Source organism: Cetorhinus maximus, chromosome 1 (genome assembly GCF_964194155.1).
Source record: "Cetorhinus maximus chromosome 1, sCetMax3.hap1.1, whole genome shotgun sequence".
In the NCBI taxonomy this organism is placed as follows: domain Eukaryota; kingdom Metazoa; phylum Chordata; class Chondrichthyes; order Lamniformes; family Cetorhinidae; genus Cetorhinus; species Cetorhinus maximus.
In genome coordinates, this window is record NC_135879.1 from 95504944 (window position 1) to 95525679 (window position 20736).

Below are 20736 nucleotides of genomic sequence, written 5' to 3' on the forward strand. Positions count from 1 at the left end.
TTCATAATATTAAGGCTGTCTGTCAGGTCTTCTTAGCCTTCCCTCTTTTTCAGAGAAAAGAGGTCCAGCCTTCTCAATCTGCGCTGATCATCACATCCCCTCAATTTTGATAACATCCTTGTAATTTTTTTCTGGGCTTTTTCATTTTTCGTAGTATGGAGAGCAGAATTGGAGACAGTATTCCAAGTATGTTTTCACCAATATAGATTTAACATTACATTGATACTTTTGTATTCTACTCCTCTAGAATTGAACCCCAGGACTTTGTGTAGTCTTTATGACTTTATCAACTTGCATTGCTACGTTTGTAATTTGAGTATTTGTATTCCCAGATCTCTTTGCTCCTCTGTCTCATTAAATGTCTTACCTTCCAAGGAACAATTGACCACCTTATTTTTCCTACCAAAACGGACCACCATTTGTTATTTATCCTCCTACTCTTCAGGGCTGTTTGTCTTCCTGTTATTTTAGTACAGTTGTCCACTGCATTTTCTATACCCCACAATTTGGTATCACCTGAAAGTTACAACACTGAGTCATGCTTAGCACTGGCATGACATTTTGAACTTCAAACTAATTTTATATTTTAAAACTGGACACAAATAAGTTATTAAAATGACTACTACAAATTATGTAACATTTGGCATTTGAGCTACATTCACTACCAAGTCACAGTCAAATACCTAATTAAATATGGACATCTGCTGCCACCTGGGAAGTCACACATCTCTTTGTTTAAGGATGGTCCAACACAAGAAGACTATGTAGTTACCAGACTGCCTGTCTACCTGTCTCACACTGGGCAAAAGGAAAGGTCAAAACTCAATTGGAGGCAAATGGAAGTAAATGGCCCCCATCACCATCTCCTTGTGTCATGTTGACTGTCTCAAACTTTCAGAGGTGTTAGTCCACAAAACAACATGTAATCAACATGAACACCCCATCTTATTTTGAAAAACACTTTGAACTTAGGGAAAGCCACATGGTGGAATCCATGTTGCCTTTAACTGCTTAATAGATCAGCCAGGTGCTGTTTGTTGTTGGCTTTGGTGGAGCTATCAGTTCAGCCAGTCAGTGAACCAGACTCGGAAACGAACTGCAGCTACAAGAAACTTCACAATCTGCTGTGAACCCTTTGCTTTACAAGACCCTCTCTTCAGCTTCAAAGCACCTAAGCCATCCAAGAAACTACAGGCTTGCCAGACGAGACCGGAGATCATAAACAAGAGACTGAGATAACTGTATTCTGTATCTAATCTTTGTGTGTGTGTGTGAGAATGAATAGAGGAAACGCTTCAAGGACACCCTCAAAGCCTCCTTGAGAAAGTGCAACATCCCCACCAACATTAGGAATCCTTGACCCAAGACCATCAAAGTGGAGGGAAATCATCCAGGCAAGAGCTGAACACCTTGAATCTCATCGCCAAGGGCTAGCTGAAACCAGGCATTGACAGCAAAAGGAGCGCATGGCACCCCGGGCACCCCACCCACCCGATCCCCCTACCGCCGTCTGCCCCACCTGTGACAGAGGCTGTAGGTCGCACATTGGACTCCTCAGTCACCTGAGATCTCATTTCTAGTGTGGAAGCAAGTCATCCTTGACCCTGAGGGACTGCCTAAGAAGAAGATTTAATTCAGAGTAAGTGTGTGAGAATAAATGACATTATTTTTAACATATGAACAAGGAGCAGGAGTAGGCCATTTGGCCCCTCAAGCCTGCTCTGCCATTCAATAAGATCTTGGCTGATCTGATAGTAACCTCAAATCTGCATCCTGCCTACCCCCGATAACCTATCACCCCCTTGCTTAGCAAGAACCTATCCACCTCTGCTTTAAAAATATTCAAAGACTCTGCTTCCATTGCCTTTTCAGGAAGAGAAAAACAAAGATTCATGATCCTCAGAGAAAAAAAAAGTTGCCTCATCTCATTTTAAATGGGTGACCCCTTATTTTTAAACAGTGGCCACGGGTCCTAGATTCTCCCACAAGAAGGAACATCCTCTCCATATCCACCCTGTCAAGACCCCTCAAGATCTTATATGTTTCAATCAAGTCACCTCTTACTCTTCTAAACTCCAGCAGATACAAGCCCAGTTTGTCCAACCTTTCCTTATAAGACAGCCTGCCTATTCTAGGTATTAGTCTGGTAAACCTTCTCTGAACTGCTTCCAATGCATTTACATCCTTCCTTACATAAGGTGACCAATACACCTGTACACAATACTCCAGATGTGGTCTCACTAATGCTGTGCATAACTGAAGCATAACCTCCCTACTTTTGTATTCAATTCCCCTCACAATAAATGACAACATTCTATTAGCTTTCCCAATTACTTGCTGTACCGGCATACTAGCCTTTTATGATTCATGCACTAGGACACCCAGATCCCGCGGAATCTTAGAGCTCTGCAACCTCTCACCATTTAGATAATTTCACATTTTCCCGCCTTATATTCCATTTGCCAGATCTTTGCCCACTCACTTAACCTATATATATCTTTTTGTAGCCTCCTCATGCCTTCTTCGCAACTTACTTTCCGACCTATCTTTGTGTCATCAGCAAATTTGGTAACCGTCCCATCCGTCCCTTCACCCAAGTTATTTATATAAATTGTAAACAGTTGAGGTCCCAGCACTGATCCCTGTGGCACACCACTCGTTATATCTTGCCAACCTGAAAAAGACCCATTTATGCCAATTCCCTGCTTCCTATTAGCCAGCCAATCGTCTATCCATGCCAATATGTTACCCCCTATACCATGAGCTTTTATTTTCTGCAATAATCTTTGATGTGACTTTATCATAAAAGCTTGCTGCAGAATTATTTAATTAGGATGCACATTCAAATAGGATAACATCACCTTCCGTACAAAATGTACTGATCATGGGCAGTAAGAGTACATTCTGTCTGTAACAACTGTCCCTACAATTCCTGAGGCCAGCTTTGTGCAATTTAAACATACAATAGTACAGCAAAAGTAATAAAACATCTTGCATTGCTATTAGTGAACTTTTAATGAATTGCCTTTCACTTCAAATGAATTAGAGGAAGCTAGGAAAATTGCATTTAACACATTACAATTTTAAGTGTTCCTATACCACTTTGCTAAGAGCAGGGGAAATCATTTGCCAATGGACAATGAGCTCCTGTTCAGATAGGAGCTGTTTAATGATTTGATACGGTATTGAAACCCACTAGTGTTTGATCAAAGCAATATTACTTTTCTGACTGAGCTGTGAGGTTCCAAATGTAAGTTTATGAGTGACTTTTATGAGGATTTTTGCAAGTTTATTTGTGGCCAGAGGGGGATGTATCCTGTGCCTGAATACTGAGGTGCAAGGGGCTGCTGATATTGGGCCTTGGCCCTCATTATGCGAGAGTCAGTGAAACACAATAGCCTGCCAGCAAGAAAGACTGGGGCTGCTGCTAGCATTCCTGCAGCCCTCAGGGAAGGGTATGGGGATAAGGGCTGGGATTTTGGCCTGTGACCAGATTTGAATACAGATCCGGAATTGTAGGGACTGGGGATCATGTAGATCAATTTGGAGATTGGGAAGGTAGGACCGGGTGTCATGAGAGCAGGCTGGGGATGAGGATCAGAGGTTAGCAGAGGATGGACCTGCCCCTCCTGACTCCACATTCAGGGAAGTAAAGGTTAGGGGAGAATTTTCTCCCCGTTGGGGTGCTGAGCAGGAGCAGGCGTGCAGCCGATTGCTGCCCGCGGCAATTAAGACCCGCCCAGCGTGACGCACTCCCTGTGCGGGTGGGGGGAGGAGGCTGAGTCGGGGCCTGAACTCTTTCGCGCATTTGCGTGAGAGAGCGCAAAAATCTCCCTGAGGCACAGACCTGCCTCAGGGAGATTAGTTTCATTATTAATAATTTAAATAAAGAAAAAAATATTTTAAGGCATGCCCCCTCATGGGACAGTGTCACATGAACTGGGACATGTCAATGAGCTTTAATAAAAACTTTTATTAATTTATAAACACTTCATGAAACCTCATCCCGCTCATGGATGAGGTTTCATGATAAATGCGAAGGCTTGGATGGGCAGCTATGTTAATTATTTTAATTGATATTTAAATGGCCTTAATAGACCTTTGACAGTTCGGTGGGCGCGCAGCCAACTCCGATGTGCGCCCGCCGAACTGAAGGTCTGAATGACGCACGGTGACGTCTGGGTGCAAGCCTGACGTCACCACGCGTCATTTTATGCGTCGGCGAGCGGGGCCCGCCCCCTCATAGCGACCCGAAGATTCTGGCCTTAAGAACAAAATCACCTTTTATAGGTCACAGGCCATTCCAAAGTCTGATTTCCCTGAGTGTAGCTTTGCATTGGCAAGGACTACCTCAGCATAAATCGATCTTAAAACAGGGACCTAAAATAACCATTTTTAAAATTCATTCATGGGATGTGAGCTTCGCTGGCTGGGCCAGCTTGATGTCAAGGGTAGCCATTCTCACCTCACCTCTGGAGCTCAGCTCTTTTGTACATGTTTGAACCAAGGCTATATTGAGGTCAGGAGCTGAGTGGCCCTGGCGGAACCCAAACTGGGCATCAGTGAACAGGTTATTGCTAAGCAAGTGCCACTTGATAGCGTTACTAATGATTCCTTCCATTACTTTACTGATGATCGAGAGTAGACTGATGGGGTGGTAAATGGCTGGGTTGGATTTGTCCTGTTTTTTTGTGGACAGGACATACCTGGGCAATTTTCCACATAGCCGGGTAGATGCCAGTGTTGTAGCTGTACTGGAACAGCTTGGCTAGGGGCATGGCAAGTTCTAGAGCACAAGTCTTCAGTGCTATTGCCAGAATATTGTCAGGGCCCATAGCCTTTGCAGTATCCAGTCCCTTCAGCCGTTTCTTGATATCGTATGGAGTGAATCGAATTGGCTGAAGACTGGCATCTGTGATGCTGGGTCCTCCAGAGGAGGTCAAGATAGATCATCCACTCGGCACGTCTGGCTGAAGACTGTAGCAAATGCTCCAGCCTTATCTTTTGCACTGATCTGCTGGGCTCCTCCATCATTGTGGATGGGGATATTTGTGGAGCCTCTTCCTCCAGTGAGTTGTTTAATTGTCCACCACCATTCACGACTGGATGTGGCAGGACTGCAGAGCTTAGATCTGATCTATTGATTGTAGGATTGCTTAGCTCTGTCTATGCTGCTTATGCTGTAGCTTCACCAGGCTGACACCTCATTTTTAGGTATGCCTGGTGCTGCTCCTGGCATGCCCTCCTGTACTCTTCATTGAACCAGGGTTGATCCCCTGGCTTGATGGTACTGGTGGAGTGGGGGATATGCCGGGCCATGAGGTTACAGATTGTGTTCGAGTGTAATTCTGCTGCTGCTGATGGCCCAAAGCACCTCATGGGTGCCCTGTCTTGCGCTGCTAGATCTGTTCAAAATCTATCCCATTTAGCATGATAGTAGAGCCATACAACATGATGGAGGGTATCCTCAATGTGAAGGCAGGACTTTGTCTCCACAATGACTGTCCGGTGGTCGCTCAGGGCCTTTTGTCTAAAATAAATATAAAGGGCCTGACACTTTCTTCAGGCTTCGGTAAAGATAACTTTTTATTTTCATTTCCCAAGTTGGTGGGTGGTGTGTGCTTGCTTTCTGCCTGTCATCCTGGGAGCTCAGCAGACTAGATAGAGCAAAAATGGATGCCACACAGCTAAATGTATAGACCATGCCTTATTATGGACTAAATTTTAAAAGAATTCATTTATGGGATGTTGACGTCGCTGGCTAGGCCAGCATTTATTGCCCATCCCTAGTTGCCCTTGAGATGGTGGTGGTGAGCTGCCTTCTTGAACCGCTGCAGTCCATGCAGTGTAGGTACACCCACCGTGCTGTTAGGGAGGGAGTTCCAGGATTTTGACCCAGTGACAGTGAAGGAACGGCGATATATTTCCAAATGATGCTCCTCCCTATCCAGCTGTTTTCTCTTAGTGCTGGATTTCATAAGTCCAGACTCTCAACTCATTGGAGCGTGCAGCAGATGATATGTGCAACATCGATGACTCTGAAAACCAGTGTGTAGATTGTATCACACTCCTCTTTGGACATGCTACAAAATTCTGCATTTAGCTGATTTTTTTTCCCCCTGTTGTTTGATCTATCAGGAGATTCATGGCGAGACATTGGGAACCTTATTGTTTATTTTTCCACCAACCACTGCCTTCCCTCCCCACCCCCAACTTGCTTTCCCTTCTCTTCTCCCTGAAGGAATTGGCTCTGCCGGGGATACAGTTCCCTCGGAGATTGCTGCCTTCCAATATCTTAATAAATTATTATTCTTTAAGTGTGGAGCTTGCCAATGAGAGTCAGAGACTGAAAGAGCATCAGATGATATTTTGAGAGTCTAGGAATGAATTTGGTGAAAATACCATTCCAGGCTTATAGCTATTAAGTTCTTTTGGAAATTGGTGTTCCCCAAAAACATGGAAGAGGAAAATGGAGCACAAACCCCACTCTTATGCCCAGGATTTCTGGCACTTCCCCACCTAGTAATATAATGAGGGAGAAAGGGGATCCCAGCCTCCTGCCTTGTTGTAAACTCTGCTGAATAATCCATACCTCAACATCACTGTTCACCACAGAAGATTTTGCAACAGCCTAAGTCCACCTTTAATGCATCTATCACCCTTACATGAGTACAGCACCCTAAAGTTAAATGCATCACTACATGAAAGAAAGAGGCAGAGAGGGATAAAAACAAAATCGCATGGATGGAAAGCCGCAAAGAAACAATTCTCTGAGAACCATAAGAGCAAAATGAAGACTGAGAACCACAAAAATACAGAGACTCAAACATAATAGTAGCAATACATACAAACACAAATACAAACAGGAGAGTAACAGTGCAAAATTAAATCTACACAAAAATTGTAAACCCAATCACATGGGGCAGGATTTTTAGTTCAGCTGGCACGTGCGGTCAGCAGGCCCGGGATTGGCCGGGGAACGGACCACCGACTGCAAACAGCCCCTGACCCCGATTTCACACTGGCTGGCCAATTAACAGCCAGCCAGTGTGAAAGGTGCATTGAAATGCTCAGCGCTGCCGGGGTGGGAGGAGGGCAGGCGCTGATATAAACGTGGGCGTGGGGAGTGCGGAATGAAAGCTCCCTGAAGGCAAGAGCAGCTTCAGGGAACTGAAGAATTTAACAGCAATAAATAAAGATTTTAAAACACAGAAAAAAATGTCCAGGCATCAGAATCAGTCACCTCAAAATATAGATGATGGGCAGGATTTTCCCCCTGTCGGGGGGGATTGTGTGGGAGCGGACGGGCTCCCGATCGGTGTCCCTGGTCGGGGGCGCACCGCCATTTTATGCGGGCGGGCCAATTAAGGCCCGCCCAGCGTGACGTCCGCCCGGAAACGCTGTGCACTCCCTGTGCAGGCAAGGGGGATTCCCTGAGGCGGGAGTGCGCTCTTTCGCGCATGTGCGCGAACGAGTGCACGTATCTCCCTGAGGCAAAGTGCTGCCTCAGGGACATCGGCCCAAGATTCAACAGTTCATCAAAGGCAGAAAAAAATATTCCTGACATGGCCCCTCATGTGACACTGTTACATAAGCTGGGACATGTCAATTCCTTTTATTTAAACATTTTATACAAATTTGAAAACTCTCATGAAACCTCATCCCACCCATGGATGAGGTTTCATGTATTTTCTGAAGGCCGCCTGGGCTCCCAGCCTGCCCGCCAACCTTAAGGTAGGACGGGCAGCTCAGTTGATTGTTTTAATTGCTTGTTAACTGGCCTTAATAGGCCTTTGACAGTTCGGCGGGCACGCAGCCGATTCTGCTGCGCGCCCGCTGAACTGAAAATCTAAATGACACGGGGTGACGTCGGGATGCATGCCTGACGTCACCCTGCGTCATTTTACGCATCAGCGAGCAGGCCCCGCCCCCGCTTGCCGACTGGAAAATGCAGCCAGATGAAAATTCTGTCCAAAGAATTTTATTTTAAAAAAATTAATAATGTAAATCTCGTCCCACCCTTGGACGAGGTTTCATCAAAAAGGCAAAGCCCGCCTGGCACATTCACCCATCCGCCAACTGTAAGGTTGGATGGATCACGAAAAATCTGAGTCAATTGGAACTTTAATGGGCTTAATTGCCATCGGGTGCATTTCCAATTTTCGTGCGCGCCTGCCGACCAAAACACTGCGCGAGTGCGGGATGACGTTGGGACGCTTGCCTGACATCATCACACGCTATTTTACGCTCGAGCGGGTCAGGCGTGCACCTGCACGCCGAGCTCAAAATCCTGCCCATGCAGATATTTCCATTAAGTTGGTTTCATGTTACCATCTTAAAGTGAGGAACACATGGAAGATCCAAGGAGAGTTCCCATACTAATGACCCTGATGAATTAAAGTTAACATGGTTTTATGCAGCATAATGTGCAATATATTATAAGGACCACTGATCTATGGTGGGCGGACATGTCATTGCATTTTTATTACAAATATTATGGATGTTTTCAGTCTTTTTGTCACAGTTTATTTACACTGTGACCTATAACTTGTTCTTAATTAATTTAGCTCTTTGAATTTGGACAATGCTGATAAACCAACATTTTTGCCACCCGTAATCTCCTGAATGCATTAAGAGTCAAACATGTAGGGGAGAATTTTAATCCCTAAAAACAATTGGGTTGGGATCTGGTGAAATGTTGAAATTTAAAAAAACTCAAACCTGACCCCTCTCTCTAGTCTACCTACTTCCAGCTTTAACAGAGGTGGGACAAAGGGTGGGCAGCCATTCTGCTTGCAGGAGGTGGGTTGTTAATTTAAATATTTGAAGGGGCTGGCATCTCAGATTTAACCTGCTTTGTGGCCTTGGGAAAACCCAGCAGCTCAAGAGAGGCAAGGGCATTTTTAGGGAGAAGGTGATTCCCTTCACAGCAATGCTTGTAGGCCAGAGGGAGCAGGAGTTCTTACCCTCCCCTCCACTGACCTTACTCTCTCCATAGATCAGCCCCCCTGCTGCAGATGTCTGGGTTTCCCACCTGAAACTCTGCCTATCCCACCCATGCCAATGCAAGCTACCCCTTCTATAACCTGGGCCATTGTTACATTTTGGCCAAACTAAGTAGGACGTTGATGAATCAGTGAAGCCTCTTTTTGAATATCTGGAAGCTTTCATTGTTTTATTTTTTTCTCTGATGTCTGCCCAAAAATGACCAGATTTATTGAATTCCAAAATTTTCATGGTGGGATTTGAACTCATGGGGGTAAATTTGCAACTTCACCGCATGGATGGGAATGAAATTAATATTAACAGAATAAAAATCAGAGTGGCCCTATTGGTTGATCTGCTGTACCAGATATATGCAGTGTTGAGGAAAATTTACTCTGCACCTCTGAGGTCCTAGTCTAATGCCATAGCTGCTGGTCTGCCAACCAATAATCATTTGGAATAGTGATGGATCAGTTAGAGAAAGGGCTGGATCTCCTGCACAGAATGTTGCTTTAATTCTCTTGCTTTAATGATCTTATTGAATGACAGTACAGGCTTGAGGGGCTGAATGGCCTACTTCTCCTATTTCATATGTTTGTATGCAATTCAAATTGTGGTAATGACAAGGAGGGAACTGATGCATGAATGTGACACTCTGTGGACGGGACGTGACAGGACGCCATGGTGGGGTAGATCTTAATATCGGCTGTCCTTTGATGACAGGTGCCGCACTTTTTCAATGGATGGAAAAGGAAAAATTACATGCAAGTTGCTCCAAGTAACTCTTAACACCCGTTAATAATTGCAGAGCAGTGTTGACAGAGGCCTGAAATTAAGTTACATGTCCTTCTCGACCAAGTTGCTGAGGAGCATAACGCTTAAAAATAAAATCAAGGAGACACAAAGTCGACAAATCGCTGAAGTTGGACAGACTATTATCAAATCATGAGTTGCTACTGTATGTGACATATTCTTTCATTAGAGGAGCAGAAACATTTTGTGAGCATTTTTGAAGGCATCAGAAGTTGCCAGAGGCAATGGGTTGGATTCACTTCTGTAATGCTGTCTGAAATAGCGTGGAATAATGGTAGAGAATGAAGCAAAATCTAGCATTAAGGGCTCCTGCCCTGACTTGTAATTCCCTCACCTCTGCTCCGATATAATTGTTCTTCCAGTACATGTAACTGCAGGGGCAGTAAGGGGAGGTTGGCCTGGGTGCTTGGCCTGTTTGCCTCCCATTCATTTGCTTTCAATTCCCAGACCATCATGTGGAAGGTGGAGGTGCAGCAAGGGTATCGACAGTCAAGGCCCCAGCAGGTTAGAGAATGGATGGAGGAGACTATTAGGGGTTTTCTCTCATGTTATATGGGCCCCATACATATAACACTATAGCTTCATTGATCTTTGGGGCTCTTGTGCCCCTTAAATGCCCGATGCCTCGTTTCGCACCCAGCATTGGTCCAGCTATAGTACCATCAAGGTGCTGAGGATGAATACTGGCAGGCTCCCTCTTGGAGTCTTGAATCCCAGCAATAGCCAATGCATGTTTAGTGACTTCTCTGATCCAGGTAAATGGGCCAGGATTGGGGCAGAGTCAGAGGAGCAGTCCCAAAAAGTTGTCTGGAGTCTCAGAAATAGAGAATTTACTAATGGTTGTAGGGCTGGAGAAACATTATAGATTTTGGGTGATGTGATGCCATGAAGGGTTTTAAACGCAAGAATGAGAATTTTAAAATTGTGGCACTGGTGGACTGGGAGTCAATATAGGTCAGACTGCACAGGGCTAATGAGTTAACAGGAACTGATCTGGGGTAGGTATGAGTAGTGGAATTTTGGATGAGATGAAGATTATGGAGTATGAGGTGTCATCCAGTAGAACGTTGGAATAGTTATGTCTATAGGGTTTGTACCTTTTTTATTCTTTCATGAGATGTGGTCGTTGTTGGCAAGGCCAAAGTTTGTTACCCACCCCTAATTGCCCTTGATAAGGTGGTGGTGAGCCACCTTCTTGAATCGCTGTAGTCAATATAATGTAGGTACACCCACAGTGCTGTGTTAAAGGGAATTCTAGGATTATGAGCCAGTGACAGTGAAGGAACCGTGATATATTTACAAGCCAGGATGATGAGTGGCTTGGAGGGAAACTTCCAGGTGGTGGTGTTCTCATGCATCTGCCACCTTTGTCCTTTTAGATGATAGAGGTCATGGGTTTGGAAGGTGCTGTTGAAGGAGCCTTGATCAGATGCTGCAGTGCATCTTGTAGATGGCATACATTGCTGCCAATGTGAATCAGTGCTGTAGGGATCGAATGTTTAAGTTGGTGGATGGGGTGCAAAACAAGTAGGCTGCTTTGTTCTGGGTGGTGTTGAGCTCCTTGTGAGTTGTTGGAGCTGCACTCATCCAGGCAAGTGGGGAGTGTTAGGAAATAGAGACAGTTTAAGTAAGTCATACTTATATATTTTATATTTGTGTTTTGTGGGTGTTAGGGATGAGTTTTAGCTTTAAAGTTTAAGTTTGATTTGTATTTCTGTATCTGTGTGTTAAGAAAGGTCAAATTGAGTTTTAGCAACACTATAAAAAGATGCCTGCATTTCTAATGAGGTTTTTACCACTGTTGCATCTAAGGTGAACAAACAAGAATAGAAGAATTGGGTTGTTACCTAGCAACAGGGGTCCAGGGAGGCAGGTCCCTCCCACATATACATATAGAAAAGCTAGAAACAGCCGTTTGATTTTGGAAGCTGTTTGACTTCAGTTGGTTTTGGAAGTACTGCCAGGAGAAACAGGAGCAAAGGGGATAGATAGCCAATTCCAAGCTAAAGAAAAGACCCCAAAATCCAGGAGAGTGGAACAGGGGAAAGCCCCAAGCAGACCTACTGGTCAAAAGGAAGGCCAGGAACCTGGAAAAGGTCCTGTTAAGTGAAGTTAAAAGTGAGGGGTAGAAGGAAAGGCTCCAAGCTTCATATTTAAAGAGACAAAAGCTGCAGAAAGTAGATTTAAAGAGAGAATGGCTTTCAAGTGGCAAGAAGGTCCAAAGAGCCAACTGAAGGTATGTAACTCTTTGATATGGGCACGTGAAGCAGAGGTACTGTTGTCGGCTGAGTCAGTGAGAGAGAGTACGTGGAAGACAGCTTGAATACATCATGTGGTGACCCAGGGAAGAGGAACATCGCAAGTAGAGTTCAAAACCCTGGAGATGAATCATTGTAGAAGGCGTCTGTGAGAAAGCATCGGTTTGGGAGAAGATTCCAAGACGAGGTATTGGAGAGTAGAGATTGGAAACCTTATGTGAAAGACAGAGCTCAGTAAGATTGGTTGGCTCACTGTGAGGTAAGCATCTGGGGGGCGTTGAGGAGAGATCTTTAGTGCCTGGGTGAGGTGGCATCTGTCACTTGGTTTCGGAGTGTGATGTGTCTGACCACAGATGCCTACTGGTACATGGACTGTGTACTTACTGTGGACATTAGAGTATAAGATAGTTTTTGTAACTTGTACTACCCTTACAAATCTGTATATATCTGTAAAGATATAGTTGTGGGTGAAGGAGTATTGTAATATAGTTCATCTTTTCCGGTTGAATAAATATTTTATTATTTTGTTAAAAGTATCAGCTGACTCCTGTGACTCTGTTCAGTAGCTGCTCTCCACGTATCTAAACAACAAATAAAAGTTAGGATCTATCAAGCTGGATTGCACCCTGGGATCAGCCTTGTCCAGGGCTAACCCAGCTGGGATCAAAACAAGAGTATTCCATCACACTCCTGACTTGTGCCTTGTAGATGGTGGACAGGCTTTGGAGAGTCAGGAAGTGAGTTACTCTCTGCAGAATTCCCAGCCTCTTAACTGCTCTTGTAGTATTTAGATGGTTGGTCCTGTTCAGTTTCTGGTCAATCGTAACCCCCTTGGATGTTTATAGTGGTGGATTCAGTGATGGAAATGCCACTGAATGCCAAAGGGAGGTGGTTAGATTCTCTCTTGTTGGAGATGGTCATGCCTGGCACTTGTATTGCGCGAATGTTACTTGCCACTTTTTACCCCAAGGCTGAATGTTATCCAGGTCTTGCTGCATTTGGACATGGACTGCTTCAGTATCTGAGGAGCTGTGAATGGTACTGAACATTGTGTAATCAAAGCAAACATCCCCACTTCTGCTCTTGCGACAGTGTAGGTCATTCTGAAGCAGCTGAAAATTGTTGAGCATAGGACACTACCCTAAGGAACTTCTGCAATGATATCCTGGAACCGAGATATTTGACCTCCAACCACCACAACCATCTTCCTTTGTGTTATGCATGACTCCAACCAGTGGAGAGTTTTTCCCCAATTCCCATGACTTCAATTTTGCAAGGGCTGCATGATGCCACACTCGGTCAAATGTTGCCTTGATGTCAAGGGCAGTCACTCTCACATCACCTCTGGAGTTCAGCTCTTTTGTCCATGTTTGAGCCAAGGCTGTAATGAGGTCAGGAGCTGAGTGGCTCTGGCGGACACCAAGTTGTGCATCAGTGAGCAGGTTATTACTTTCTAAGTGTTACTTGATAGCACTGTGGACGACATTTTCCATCACTTTGCCAATGTTTGGGAGGAAACTGATGGGGCTGGTATTTGGCCAGATTAGATTTGTCCTGCTTTTTATGGACAGGACATATCTAGGCAATTTTCCACATTGTCAGGTAGATACCAGTGTTGTAGTTGTACTAGAACAGCTTGGCTGGGGGTGCAGAAAGTTCTGGAGCACAAGTCTTCAGTACTATTGTCAGAATATTGTCAGGACCCATAGCCTTTGCCGTATACAGTGCCTTCAGCTATTTCTTGATATCACATGGAGTGATTCGAATTGGCTGAAGACTGGCATCTGTGATGCTGGGAACCTCAGAGGAGGCCTGGATGGATCATCGACACTGCACCTCTAGTTAAGAAGATTGCAAATGCTTCGGCCTTGTCCTTTACACTGATGTGCTAGGTTCCCTCACCATTGAGAATTGGGATATTTGTGGAGCCTCCTCCTTCAGTGAGTTGTTTTATTGTCCACCACCATTCATGACTGGATGAGGCAGGACTGCAGAGCATAAATCTGATCCATTGGCTATAGGAATTCTTAGATCTGTTTATCTATTTCTACTTCCGCTGTTTGGCACACAAGTAGTCCTATGTTGTAGCTTCACCAGGTTGACACAGGTATGCCTGGTGCTGTTCCTCACATGCCCTCCTGCACTCTTCATTGAACCAGGGTTGATCCCTGAGTATTTTCAAGATCAATTGCCATGTCTGATAAAATAGCATCACTCAGTATCAGTTTCTTAGTGTTACATCTGAGACATAACTTTAATAAAAGTTACTTCAAATATCTTCCGATATAAGATACAGAATTTTGAGTAATGAAGTACAAATCATCCCTTGACAACTATGTCATAATTATATCTTGGTTAGTAATCCAATGGAATAAACGTGTGTGTCAAGGATGACATGTACTCATAGGTGATCGCCATAGTGACAATGCTGTAATTCACAGACAACCAATTGAATATAGAGTAAACCTTCCTGAATCATCTTCCTCCCAACACAAAGCGTAAAACATTGAAGCTGCAGCATATATGCAGGCAAACAAAGCGAAGTCTCATAATACAGTGAAATAGAAACATAGGCATGTTAGCACAGCCTGAGGCTATGCAGACTTCTTGCCTGCGTGGAATTTAGGAATCTGTTGAAGGCTGGTTTGACACTGTTCCAATTTCTGACTTTCTCCCCATTTAATTTCATGTTGTTCTTTAAGCAATTATCTAATATCCTTTTGAATGCTTTTATTGAGTTGGCATTAATCACCAATTGTGGTAAGGCACTCCACATTGAAGTAACTTGTGTGAAAAAGATTTTTATCATCTTGCCTTTGCATGCAACTGGTGCTTATCTTGAGATCATGGGTGGAATTTTCAGATGGGAGTCCCTGCTGAAATGGTGGGACTGTTAGCGGCTTGGGAACCTGCTGACAGCTGGAGTGGGCTTTGATGAGGCTCTTTAACTGAGGAAGGGAATAAACACCCCACCTCCAGGCTCCCCGGTCAATTGGGGAGGGCAGGCGGTATGATGCATTGGTTCTGTCAAAGGAAGGATTTCTAATTAAAGGGACCCCAGTATGGGGTTGGCATGAATCAAAAGGACATTAATTTTTCAGGGTGCAGCAACCACAGGGATGGGGAGAAGACCTGCAAAGGCTGCTTCCTGCATCCCTCACTCTTACTTGGAGGTCCTGCCACAGGATGTGAGGGGCTGCAGTGAGGTAATTTTTCCCAGAAGCAGGGGGAAGAGGACAACCTCTCCTACCAAGCAGGCTTGAATGGAAATGGCTGAGGAAGTCAGCAGCAGAAGTATGATCCCTCCAACCTGGATATAGTGCACCAAGAAGGTTCAGGAGCATGGGAAAGGTGAGTGACAGAAATCTTTCAGATATCAAGTCCCACACTCTGACCTTTCCAGCATTCTCCTGTACAGCACTCCCCAGAACCACACAGTTTGAAGCTGCGCTCATTCCTCTCTCTCCAGGCATCTCCTCACACCCCCATCTGAACAGCCAAACACTCATACCCTCATCCACATCCTACTGCTGTCTGGCAGCCTTGCCTCTCCAGTCACTCTCCACAAATGTTGTTCTTCCTTCCTTTCCATACAATCCATTACCAACTGTCTGTTTTCTCTCCTTACAGGAGACCACACAACATTGGCGGAAAGGTAGAGACCTATGGTGGGGTGGGGTGGGGGCTGGTGGCCTTCTCGTGACGGGCACCCTGATGGCCACTGGCAACGTGTACCCAGCTGGTCCACTGGGAAGGAGGCTGCAGCTGTCAAGGAGGCCACATCCACCTAAGGCATTGGTACTCCCACATGTCAGGAGAGCTGATTCTTTGCCTATAGATCCTGCATTAGGGGCCTTATCTCCTTGGAGCTGGATCACCGTGTCCATCCCCTCTGCTTGTGGAGTGGCATGCGGCTGAGGAGAATCAGCTGGTTCTATTGCTGGTGTTGCTTCTGTTGCTCCTGGAGCTGGTTGTATTGATGCTGCTGTTCCTCTTGCTCTTCATCAGAGGCACAAGGTGGAGCTGCATAAGCTGCTCCCATGCCATGTTGAAGCCTGACAGCAGGCAAGTGCAGCAGAAGGTGGGTGAAGTACGAGACAGGTGATGTGACTAAAGAGTTTGGAGCTCACCTGTCAAGCACAAAGACACTATCTGTGAAGGAGTGCTATAAACAATAGTCTCTCATGTGGTCATGGCTGCAGCTCTTCAGTTTCACTGATCAAAGGCTTCCCAGCCTGTCAGTTTCATTTCCTGCTATGCACATGCCTTGGTGACCCTGGCAACTTGCAGACAGCTTTGAAAATAGGTCTATTGGCGGCTAAAGCCAGAATCCTTGGTTAAAATAGAACTCATTTGCCTATTAGAATATTTAAATGCCTTACCCCGCAGCTGCATGGGGTTCCACGTTCACCTTTAAACTTGCCCAGGTGAAGAGGGTGGGATGGTGTCAGGATCCTGACCTGACCTCACTATTTGAGGATTTAATTCCCCGCATGCACCCAATCCTGCCTCCCACATGCCTGTGAAAATTCCTCTCCCATGACTTTGTGCCTCCTGACAGTAATAATTATTCTGTGTTTATCTAATCCTTCCTTTTCTTGTTTTGAACACCTCTATCCAATCCCTGCCCTCCTCTCCAACCCAATCCTTTGAACTCAAGATTGGTTTCTCTTGCCTTTCCTCATACGCAGGCCCTGGCATCATTCTGGTTGCAATTTCTCCAGGACTATTATATCCCTCCTAAAGTGGAGACTAGAATTGCACACAATCTTCTAGAGATGACCTGACCATTGTTTGGGGGCCGAATTTTCACCATGGAGGCAGGAAGCAGGAGCTGAGATTGCTTCTGGGCCAGGTACCCACCTCCGGGGAGAAACTGATTCAAATTAAGATTTTCTTGTGGGCAAGCCCTTAATTGATATAGAGAAGGGTTTCTGGTAGGAACAAGTTGGGGCGGGAATGGAGGTGAGTCAGATGAAATGTGGGATTCATTTAGACACCCCATGGCAGCCATCACTGAGGCTGCTGGTGGTCCTGAGGGAGAGATTTGCGGTTTGTGTCAAAGCCTTCCACTGCACCAGTTGGAGGCGAGATAAGGAGCAAGAGGCCTGGCACCCAGGGCAGGGTGGACCCTTGGTTCCTCACTGCCGACCTGGATCAAATGCTGAAGGCTGTGAGGGAGAAGAGGGAGGTCCTTTCCCTGAGGGGGTGGGGGGAGGCGGGTGTGTGCAGGAAGAGGTCACCACATTGTGCATCAGTGGCACTTCGCTGTTCAGTGTCACCTCCCTCCGCCTCCTCTTCCACCTCTTCTCTCACCACCTGCTCCTGCTCCTCCTCTGATGATCTGTCTCTTTCCAAGGCCTCACTGTCCTCGATGTCCACACCTCTCTGGAGGGTCAAGAAATGAAGAGTGCAGCAGGCCACCACAATGACTGAAACCCTTGCGGGGGTTATTGGAGGATGTCACCTGACCTGGTCAAGCACCAGAAGCCCAATGGCCCGCTCAGTGGTTGTCCCAATGAACAGGGAGCATTGGCCGTATCACCTTTGTGCCTCTGCCAGGGGCTCCTGAATAGGGGTCAGTAGTCATGTTCTCACGGGACATCACTTGGTGCCTAGGACCCAGCCAAGGTGAAGATCTGAGGTGGAGGATGAAGGAGTCATGGCAGCTGCCAGGAAATTGAGCAAACATGGAGGATGCTCTTGTTGTGGTTGTAGACTAGATGGCCATTGAGGAAATGGAAGCCCTTCCTATCGATCAATCCCACTCACTGGGCACTGGATGCCTTGATGGCCACATGGCTGGGTCAATGATGCCCTGCACCTGAAGGAATCCAGTGATGGAGGTGGAACCCATTGCCTTCTGTCCCTGTGAGGCTATGTCAAATGTGAAATTAATGTATTGTTCAGCTCTGGCAAAGAGGGCATCAGTAACCAGTAAGATGTAGTTATGTGCAGTTGTTTGCAAGATGCCACCAGGGCCCACAGCTGATCCTTGGAAGGAACCAGAAGTGAAGAAGTTCAAGTTCAGTGACTTTTACAGCTACTGGCAAGGTATAGTGACCCATGCTGCAAGGTATGAAGTCTTCAGTGATAATGGCATGGAAATCAATGACCATCTGCCTGGACAGTCACAGTCTCCTGCAGTATGGGTCTCTGTCATCAGTCGTCTCCAGGTGGCATGGTCTTTGGTGGTCAATCCTGTATTGAGGGCACAGCCTCCATTGCCTTCCTGCCCTTCTTTCCTCTCCCGTGCTCTCCTGATGCCTGGGGTTCTTCCCTTCCTGTGGAGGATGTTGACCCTCCTTGGTACTGACAGTCATGCCCCCATTGCCAGCTGTAGCCTTCCTTTTGTAGCCCTCCAATTGTTCTTGGCAACCTTGCCCCCTGCTCTTCTGCCTCATTACCGCAGGAAGTGATGACCCCATTCAAAGCTTGAGCGCTGAATGCCCACTCTCCCTGCCACCTATGCAGTGTCAAAGGCACTCCTTACCAAGTGCTGAGTCTCCCTTTGCCCTGCTGACCCTCTTATGGTGCCAAGGGCGATGCCCTGTGGTAGCCTTGACTGACTTCACACTGTGTATCAGGCTCCCTTCAGCTGATCCGAAACTGACAGCTTCTGAAACCCATGCGCCCCTTTAAATATTCCACTTTACCCCTCTTAATGAGTTTTTTGACTAATTTAAATGTCCTTAGTTGGGAGGAGTGTGGGATCCTGTCATACCCTCCCCCTATCCTACTTATCATTGCTGGCACTGGGAATGGCATCCTGTTACAGACATACTGACTGCTGCTGGCATTTTCAGGGCTCGCCACCTCCGTTTCCAAATTTGGAGGGCTCTGAAAATTCAGCCCATGATCTCTTTGCTTTTAAATCTATTATGTAAATGAAAATTCCAATTTCGTCTTAACGGCACCATTTTGTTTCACCAATTTACCCACTTCTAAATATTGACGTCCCTTATCTATACATCTAGATCCTTTTACTCCTCCACTACATTCAGAAATTTACTACTTAAGTCGTAGCTGCATTCCCTCTTTTTGTTCTCAGATGTATCATTTCATATTTTGTATGCTATCACTTATTTGCCAATCTCCAAGCCTGTTTAAGTCTTCCTGGCAGTTTGCCAGACCTCCAGGTTTGGGTAGCATCAGCAAATTTTAATATCTATCTTTTGTTTCTAAGTTAAGATGTAATTTTTATAAATCAGTTGCGATCAAAAATGATCCCAGCTCCGATTCTTATTACCTTTTATACTGGGAGTCATCTCTTTACTGACACCTTTTACTTTCTGTCATTCACTCATCTCTTTATCTGCCATGTCGTATTTCCATTTGTAACATGGTCTCTCATTTTCTCAAACAATTTCTTATGCAGCAATTCATCAAAGTTTTCTGCAAGTCCATATAAACTAGATCTACTGCATTCCTCTGTGTATATCTTCCTGTTATCGCAAACTTCTATTGGGTAAATCAAACATGATAGGGTAAATCAAACATGATCTATCCTTCTCAAATCCCCATTAAATTATTTTTGATCTGTCCATTCCTTCTAAGAATGCATCTGTTTATCTCTAGTTATGGTTTCTAGTGATGCTTCCACTACAGCCTAACCAATCATTACTTTGAGCTGGCTCATCCTCCTGTGAATAGGAGTGTTACATTTGTCACTCTCCAGTCATACAACGCAGTTCATGGTCTATAAATTTAGGATGCGCTGTTGGGTCATTACAAATGAGGCATAATAAGAATCAGTTAATGGGGTATTGGTTGGAAGCGCTGCCTTTTATTGCTTTGCCTTCGAACTTCACACTTTTTTATCTTCCTGGATGACATGTGCGTGCTATAGTCCTCTTTATCTCGATGGCGGTTACCATGATGGAAAACGCATTCTCATTTGAAAAGAAAAACACACTGTATAAAATAAATTTGTTTCCTGCATTGATTAGCTCCTGTATGAAATGAGTGTGAAAATGGAGAGAAAGGTTTTTTGATCTCATCCCTTTTGTTAAGAATGACAGCTCCTGTAGATGCTCACCTGGGGATTCATGTCCACATGATCAGTCTTTGATCCATTTCGGCTAAAATGGAGGCTCCGTGTAGATTCTCCGTGCTGCAGTGAAGATTTCACACAGTGAAAATCTTTGCAAGACAGCAACATGACAGTAAAGGGGAAAAAGTGATTGATTGATTGAGTTAATTTAATTGGTTGTGATAGCCTGGAAAGCTGACATATAAGATGCCCAGATTCTATCATTTAAAAGGATCTTTATTTTTCATAACTGGATAGTTAGCAGTAAGGTTCTTAAAAATGCCATCCTGTAGCATGAACATTTTCAAATTATTTTCAAAAATACTATCTTGGGGGACGTTAATAGATACAGACATGCTCATTGATGCGTTGTTGCAATCAAGTTCTACTGTGTTTTCACTGTCATTTTGCAAGATATTTTAAACTTGACAAAACAATCCTTTAACTACAAAAGGTGCAGTAAGCAATACACTCCTGGAGAAGCATCTCTTCAAAAAAAAAGCAGTTTAGTGCATTCAGTGGTCTGATTCCCTTAATAGCCTGATTGTACTGTAGTGTATTACTAGACAAGTCTCTAAAGATTTTCTAATTATTAGAACACAACAACATTGGAAAATCAGTCTGTAGGAGACAAGGTCACTGCTTATA

General features: G+C 45.0%; 1 protein-coding gene across 1 annotated transcript in view; it reads left to right on the forward strand.

Moving 5' to 3' along the window:
• Positions 1–20736, forward strand: part of arhgap24 (Rho GTPase activating protein 24) — a 566765-nt gene that overhangs the window by 196317 nt on the left and 349712 nt on the right. The gene's annotated exons all lie outside the window — the stretch shown is intronic.